The sequence below is a fragment of the Bos mutus genome, chromosome 3 (genome assembly GCF_027580195.1).
Source record: "Bos mutus isolate GX-2022 chromosome 3, NWIPB_WYAK_1.1, whole genome shotgun sequence".
NCBI classification, from domain to species: Eukaryota; Metazoa; Chordata; class Mammalia; order Artiodactyla; family Bovidae; genus Bos; species Bos mutus.
Window position 1 is genome coordinate 104,999,444 of NC_091619.1, and position 9,042 is coordinate 105,008,485.

Consider the following 9,042-nt stretch of genomic DNA (forward strand, 5'->3'; position numbering starts at 1 on the left):
GGTATCTATATTCCCTCTTATGTTTCCCACTGTAAGAGGAAAATCCAACTCCCTTGCAGTTGGATTGGGCCATGTGATGACTTCTGGCCAATAGACTATGAGCAGAAGTGACACCTGTTGGGTGTGTGTGTTAAGTAGCTTCAGTGTCCGACTCTGTGTGACCCTCTGGACTGTAGCCTGCCAGCCTCCTATGTCTATGGTATTCTCCAGGCAAGAATACTGGAGTGGATTGCCATGCGCTTCTCCTGGGGATCTTCCTGACCCAGGAATGAACCCCGTGTCTCTTACACCTCCTGCATTGGCAGGCGGGTTCTTTACCACTAGCACCACCTGGGAAGCCCTTGTGTAAGTCGCTCAGTCGTGTCTGACTCTTTGCAACCACATGGACTATTCAGACCATGGGATTCTCCATGGGATTCTCCAGGCCAGAATACTGGAGTGGGTAGCCATTCCCTTCCCCAGGGAATCTTCCCAACCCAGGGATCGAACCCAGGTCTCTCACATTGCAGGCAGATTCTTTACCAGCTGAGCCGCCAGGGTTGCTTCTGTGCTAAGGTAGTCAAAAACTGATGAGCTCCCTCCATCTTTCTTTCTGCTTCTGCCACAGAGAACTTGGAGCCAAATATTCCAGACAAAGGTGGGCAGACTGACCCACATCTGACTTTTTGTAAGAGATAAACCTTTATTGTATTATACCTCTAAGATGTCATGGTTTTGGCCTTCCTGCAATCTAGCATAGTCTGTCCTAAGACATGGCCCCCCAAATGCTTCCAGCACCAGGGAAAGCCCTTTGTGTGTATTATATTTAACCCTGACGTTGACCTAGAGACCTAGGGATTATTCCCTATTTTTTGTGTGTGTGTTTGAAGAGATAGGCTCAGAGAGGTAAAGTCACTTACTCGGCTCACACAGCTGATTGCAGGTGGAGTCAGGATTTGAACCCAAGACTGGCGGGCTCCAAAGCCCAGGCTCTTGCCGCTGCTCATTGTGCTGCCTCCCTGGCCCCAGCAGTCCTGTCTGTGACACTCTAGTCCTTCCTTACAACTCTCCAGCCATGTTACATTTTTTTTTTCCACTTGGTAATCATCTGAAGGACATTTCCAGCCCAGGACCTTGACACATGCTCATCCTTAGTCTGGAGCACTGGATTCCTCCCCAGCCTGGAGCTTCCAGCCTAATACCACTCCCCTGAGGAAGTCTTAGCCCCGGTTTGACTCTGGTCTCCTGGCTGTGTCTTCTCAAACCATCCTCCCTTTGGAGCTGTTATCATGTATCTTTATTTGTAGTCATTTGTCAGTTTCACTTCCAGGATATGAGGTTAGTGGGTTGGGGCAGGGGATAGAAGGGGTGGGTGTTTAGTCACAGCAGGATCCCCAGTAGCTTCCCTGGTAGTTCATTTGGTAAAGAATCCACCTGCAATGCAGGAGACCCTGGTTCGATTCCTGGGTTAGGAAGATCCCCTGGAGAAGGGATAGGCTACCCAATCCAGTATTCTGGGGCTTCCCTGGTGGCTCAGGTGGTGAAGAATCTGCCCACAGTGCGGGAGACCTGGGTTCGATCCCAGGGTTGGGAAGATCCCCTGAAAGAGGGCATGGCAACCCTCTCCAGTATTCTTGCATGGAGAATCCCCAGGGACAGAGGTGCCTGGCAGGCTATAGTCCATGGGGTCACAAAGAGTCAGACACAACTGAGCGACTAAGCGCAGCACAGCTGGATCCCCAGTACTCAGGGCAAGAGGCCCCACATGTCTTCTTCCTGAGTTCTGGTGCTCAATTCTGCCCTTGCCAGCTCTGTGAGCCTCTTTGATACATCTCAGTTTCTTGCTCATAACCTGGGTCTCGTGCTAAGAGGTGGGTCAGACAGCAGGCTTGCCTTCCCAGGCCTTTGTCTCTGCCCCAGGAAGGTGCGACAGACCCCTGAACTGTTTGGACAGCTGGCATTTCCTCTGGACTCTTTGATTGAGGGCCTGGAGCAGAGGCCTGGGGCTTGCCGCACCTTAGGCTGTTAACTGGCTTCCTGGGTGGACATCCAGCCAACCCCCTACCCCCACCCCACCCCCGTGGGACTTAGAGACTCAGATGAATTGGCTGGGCAGAGAGAGAAATTGTGTGCTGACATCTGGCACCACAGAGGTCTCCTCCTGGCTCAGGCAGAAGACACTAATGTTATTAAGTCAGTTTTTAAACTGGACAACATTCTTGACATTTCGGCCGAGATGCCTGAGCATGAAAAGCTTCTCCCCTCCCGTTGTGCGTCTCCAAACAGTAACTCTGGAGCAGTATGACTTGACTTAAAAGCCCGGGGCCGTTTGCTCATAATTCTAATAACCATCCAGAATGAGATCACTTCACATTCACCTTATTTCTTCCCTCATTCATCTTCTCGTCAGGTCATTAGGAACTCCCAGATTCTTCCCTCAACCTTGATGTTCTATTATTTATATATTATACACATTTCTCTATTGAGTCTCTGGGAAACACGAAAATGGCCACAGAGGATGGACTTTCTCCTCTGATGACAGCCTGGGAAACCATCTTTTCTTCATCCATTGATCCATTTTAACCCATTGACATTTGAAAGCTGCCAACTGAAAATACTGCCAGGGGCTTCTTCTCCTGGTCCTAGTGGGCTTGGGGCAGATCAGGAGGATGAGCCTGTGACTGCAGCTTGGCAAGAGGGTGGGAAGGCGAGATGTGACTCAGTTTCTTCTGTGGCCCTAATCAGGGCTGTTGGTTGTTTTGTGGGAAGAGATGTTTTCATGGGCCGGTATCTGCTTGGTTTGACAGGTGGGAAAATTACCATTTAAAGATGACATTTATCTTCATTGTTTGTTGATTTTGCCTGATGACAAAAGACACAGTTGCTTGTTGAAGACAGTTCAAATCTACAAAAATATATAATGTAGAAAGTGTTGTTCTTTATAATTCTTCTGTTCCCAGAGATGACAGTAGTATGAGTTATACCCTAGATTCTTTTCCTTATGCATATTTCACTTTCACTGTACAAACATAAGTAAGAATATATAATTACATACAATTATTTTGTTATAAAAAATGTGTTCCACAGACATCCTGGATCCACACACCATTTCTGATTACTCAATTTCACCAAATTCTTGGGGTTGAGGACTGAGGCTAGGGTTGAGAAATAGGGAAGGATGTCCATCACCCACTGTGCTGCTAATAAAGAAGATACAATATTTTTTTAAGACAGAAAAATATTTTATTTATTTAAGTTGTAAAAATATAAATATTTACAGAAAAAACTCACCTATAATCCCACACACTAAAACCAATAAATTATTTTTCTACTTTATTTTGGTCCAGTTTTAAGTTAATACTCATTATTTTACATTGCAGTTACAGTACATCTGCAACACTAAGCTCTACTTTGCTAAACATCTGAAAAGCATTTCTTAGTTATTATACAGAGTTCGTCATTATTAAATATGTAGATACCAGCCCAAGAACAAGTGTGCTATAGTTTTACGAGATGAAATACTAATGACTTGTGTTTTAGTCCATGTCAAAATATCCTTTCATCCAGAGGCCAAGTTGGAAATGCCTCATCACTTGCTGGCTCCCTGCGTTTCCCACAGGCACCAACCTCACTCTGTGCTTCTTTCTCCAGATAGTGTATTGGGGCCTCCAATCCCAAGGTCTACCATTGTCCAACAGAGAAGTCCCTTGTATCCTCCACCAGGACTCCTCACAGTTGGTTCTTTAAGTCCAGAAAAAGAATACGAAAAGCTAGGTGCTTCTGAGATTTAGCACTGTTCTAGAAATTCACAAATTCCAGCTTCTTTCTTTGAGATTTCTTCCTGTCTCCCTCAGATTCATATGTTGGAATCCTAGCCCCCCCAATCAGTGTGATGGAATTAAGAGGTGGGGCCTTTGGAAAGGTGATTAGGTCATGAGATCAGGTCCCTCATGATGACATTCATGTCTTATCAAAGGAGGCCTGAGAAAAACCCTCTCCCTTTCCACGGTGTGAAAATGCAGGGAAAAGATGCTGGCGATGAAGCAGGAAGAGGGCCCTCACTGGAACACCACCATGCTGGTGCCTTGATCTTGGACTTCCAGCCTCCAGAACAGGGAGAAGGTGAATTTCTGTTTATAAGCCACCCCATCTGCGCTATTTTATTAGGGGGCCCAGAAAGAGAGAAAGACAGTCTTCTAAACAATGCAACATCTTTGTTTCCAATGAACATCAGAATCACATTTTCAAATAGTATTCCTAATAAATGTTACAATAAATGGTTTTTGGTTTTGTCTGCAAGGACTAGATTTTTCACCTCTAAGTTTTAATCTACATGTTGGGGTATTAATTTAATACAATGAATGGCAGAACAGAAGAGCTCATGGTGCTGAGCATTTTCTCCAGGAGAGAAAAGTATTTGTTGTTATAACAAAATCAGACAAATGATGTGCAGATCAGTATGTTTATGAAGTACAATACCTAATGATTGTGATGGTGCATACTCTTCTAATAACACATTGCTCAAGTGAGAGACATTCAGTGTCAACATTTCACAGCATCAGACCACAAACAGGTAGTTCTGAGGAGCGGAAAGAACTCTCGTTATCATTGGTAAGTTGGTTACTGAGCCTTAGTAAGGAAGGAATCTGAGACTCAGTTTCCTTGTTGGTGAGATGCCGAGTAAGTCCTGCTTTGTCTCCTTCTCAGGGTTCTTGTGGAAATCAGGCCGAGTTAGAAAGGTCAAGGGTGTGTATAGAAGATCTTTGTCTTCCCAGGTGACCTGGTATTCAAATACTCTTCCTATTTGAGGGGCAGAGGGAGGGAAAGCTCTGCCTCTCCAACAGGAAGGGAGGGGGCTTGGGTACCATGTGCATGGGCACACAGTCCATGCTCAGCTAACACCGTGCCCTGGCCTAATACAGGGATTGTGGAGTGAGTGATGTCCAGAGGTCGGGGCAGATCAGAACTTATCCTGGTGGCCGTGGGGCCAGCAGGCAGAGGTGGCTCCAGGACTGGCCACAGTATGTTCTACCCCAACTCCTGGCTTCCGGGGTTTTTCCCTACTTTTGAGCCTGCTTCTCCCAGACAGTCTTCTTTCGCTGTTTAAATTATCTACAACCGGCTCAGTCATTTTCAGCGATGAGTCCTGACCTGTGGAGTCTGCTGTGAGCTGTCTCCCTGTGAGGCTTTCTCCACGTGTGATGTGGCCCAGTGGTTTTTCCCTTGGAGGGGCTGAAAAATCCAGATGCCTGAGCTCTGCCCTGGAGATTCTGAAGCAGCAAGTCGTGGGAGAGTTTGGGGTTAGATGGTTCTTCAAGCTCAGTCCTGCCTCTTCATCTGTCCAAGGCACAAAAAGGCGACGTCTTAGACAATGGGCATGCTGCTGCTGCTGCTGCTAAGTCGCTTCAGTCGTGTCCAACTCTGTGCCACCCCAGAGACGGCAGCCCACCAGGCTCCCCCGTCCCTGGGATTCTCCAGGCAAGAACACTGGAGTGGGTTGCCATTTCCTTCTCTAATGCATGAAAGTGAAAAGTGAAAGTGAAGTCGCTCAGTCGTGTCCAACTCTTAGCGACCCCATGGACTGCAGCCCACCAGGCTCCTCTGTCCATGGGACTCTCCAGGCAAGAGTACTGGAGTGGGGTGCCATTACCTTCTCCAAGAAAATGGGCATGGGGTATGTCTATTACCCCCCTCAATTGCTTGTCCCAGAATCCCTCCCAGCTAGTTAACCTGATATATGAAAACAGCCTTAGGCACAGGGAGAAGTCATTACAGCATTGCGTGTAATTTAACAATATTATGACACCTGTGATTGCCCCAAAGAGGCTAGTGGTTACTTACATAACCCATGGCTCAGCTACTTGAAGGAATATCATACAACTGCTAAAAGTAATGTTTGGGCAGAGGTTTTCAGCACCATGGGGAAATATTTAAGTTAAATCTGCATAAACAAAAAGACATGAGAAAACCTGCCAAAATATTTATAGTGCTATTTAGCTTTTTTCTTTTTTTAAACAAAATGCGGCTTTCCCTTTCTTTTCCTTTTTTCCTCTTCATGATTTTCAATTCAGTCAACTAATTTGTGTGTGTAGAGAATTTCTATCGATGTAGTTATGGGAAAATGCCGACTAAGAGGACAGTGACAATTTTCAGGCCGAACATAAGGTGTGAAATAGTCATGAACTCATTTTTTCCCTCTGGGCCTTTTACTTCCTGTTGGGGTGACTGTCACCAACGGATGGACGGGTGACAGCAAGGTTCCCTGTGAAGACTGAAAGACCAAGCTTGCAGAACGTCGGGCTGTATGACCGGATCCAGTTACTTTATTTCCCTCTATGGCTTTTTATTGAAAGGAAACCGCTGTTTAAAATAAACTGTTTTCCTGCTTGAAATAATATAGAGCAAGAAAATCATGAAGAGGTAAAATGTAGTATCTCTATTCATTAAAAATTATATACTTCTAGTCTTAACTCTTTAAAACAATTGCCATGAATAGGTAGAAAGGAGTCGTTTATGAGCTGATTTGTTCATTCATCACTCATTGCATGTTTACCGAGAACAGGGCTGGGTCCAGCCTCCTTTCACGTGTGTTGTCTCCTGAGGTTAGAGTCTCCGGCGTTTGCTCAGGCTCAGCCCAGCTCTTGGAGGCTTTGGGATCCTGGCCTTCACCTATGTGTATCACAGTGCTTTGAACCATTGAAGATTTTATCCTCCCTTCTCCTGGAGCTTAGCTCAGACGGGCAGCTGAGTTAGGTTAAGTCTTCCTTCCAGAAGCCCTGGACAGCTTCCTGTCCATCTGCCCTCAGTCTTCGTAGGGGGAGAAGTTCTGCCAACCTCTCCTTGCCCCTTCACGTCTGTAGATTAGACAGTTTCTAAAGAATAGGAGATCTGTTCTATTGCATTTCAATCTACTCCAGTTCAGCCTGTTAAACAGAGATGTTATAAAAAAAGAAGGAAACCCTGCTGCGGGGACAACATGGATGAACCTTGAGGGTAATTATGCTAAGTGAAATAAGTCAGACCAAGAAAGACAAATGGCCTCATTTATATGTGGAAGCGAAAAAACAAACAAGAAACCAACAACAGGAAAAGCAACAAATCAAAACAAACTCATGGAAAAAGAGATCAGATTTGTGGTTATGGAAGGCAGAGGGTGGGGAATTTCAAAGTATATGTAAACACATTATTATGCCCTATACCTTAAACTTACATGGTGCTGTATATCAGCTATTAATATTTATCTTCATAAAACTGAAACGAATTTAAAATTCAAAATTAAACAACAAAACAGTGATGCTACCCTGAGGCCTGGCATGTGCTGAGATGGAGGTGGTTATAAAAGAAGGTTAGGTGCTCTGTGTATGTTTGGAGGCAGGGTAAATGTACAAGTAGGGAGGTTCTAGGAAACCCTCCAAGGATACTGCTCAGCATCACACCCCAGCTTGCTATTTCTGCTCTTGGTTAGTGGTTATCATTCAATTATTCTTCAGTTTATTTTTTCCACATGTCTACTGTGTGTTAGTTAGGTGGGTACTCTGCAAGCCCTGGTAGCCCAGGGATGAGAAAGACAGAATCAGAAGCTCATAATCTTGCTGGGGAGATATATGCTCAGTCACTCAGTCATGTCTGACTCTTTGTAGCCTGCCAGGCTCCTCTGTCCATGGGACTCTCCAGGCAAGAATATTGGAGTGGGTTGCCATTTCCTTCTCCAGGGGATCTTCCTGATCCAGGGATTGAACCAGTGTCTCCTGTGTCTCCTGCATTGGCAGGTAGATTCTTTACCACTGAGCCACTTGGAAAGCCTGCTGGGAAGATAAGACATGTATCCTCTGAGTTTCTGCTGATTCTACTTCATAGCTCTTAAAATCTTTCCCTCCCCATTCCCACTGCCATTTCTTTTCTCTTTTGGATGACCACATAAACTCCCTAACCTTCCTATCCCTAATCCAGTCCCCACATTCCCATCAGATAGATTTCTCTAAAATCTAGACACGTACTTCCTTGCTCCAAATCCTCCAAGCTCTACTCAAGGCTTTGCATGAGATGGCCTTCACCTTCCCTCTCAGCCAGATCTCTCGTCCCAACCTGCCTCACAGTCTCCATGGTACTTGTCCTCTGTGCCTCCTTGACTTTGTCCTTGTCATTCTCTCTTCCAGGAACTCTCTCGCCACTTGCTTTCCCAAAAGACTCTTGTTCATCCTTCAAACCTCAACTCATGTTCCAAATCATCTGGAAAAACTTCCCTGGCCTCCTCCATTTCATTTATTTATTACTTTATTTATTTATTTAATTTATTTATTACTTCATTCATTCAACTGTTTAGGGAGAATCCATTATATGCCAGACATGGTGCCAGACATGTGATGTAAAGCCAGTATAGTATCTGACCTCATAGTGTCAGGTTGAGTGGTAGACAGAGATGCTTACTGATCATGTTTTATAAATAAATGTAGAATTATAGACTGTAATGGCTTCCCTTGTAGCTCAGTTGGTGAAGAATCTGCCTGCAGTGCAGGAGACCTGGGTTTGATACCTGGGTCGAGAAGATCCCCTTGAGAAGGAAATGGCAACCCACTCCAGTATTCTTGCCTAGAGAATCCCCATGGACAGAGGAGCCTGGCAGGCTACAGTCCATGGGGTTGCAAGAGTTGGACACGACTTAGCAACTAAACCACCACCGCCATGGACTGTAATAAACAGTACGACGAAGGTGAGAGCAGGACACGCCCAGAGAGGGTGCCAGGGCTCTTCTCTCAGTGTTGTGTAGCCCCAGGGTGTCAATCCCCACTGGGTGCCAGCCTCTCACCTGAGGAGAGGGCATGACCGGAAGTACAATGGGACCCATTTGGCTCTGTGTGTTGGGCTGGTTCACAGCCAGCTGTCTCTGGCTGTGACAATATAGTCCTTTTCTGGATACTTTCTGGGAGATTCTGCCCAGCTCACAGAGAACTTCCTGAATTGCCCCCTCACCCTTGGCTATGAACCCCTGTAGTGTGTCTGGCAGAGAAGGCAATGGCACCCCACTCCAGTACTCTTGCATGGAAAATCCCATGGACGGAAGAG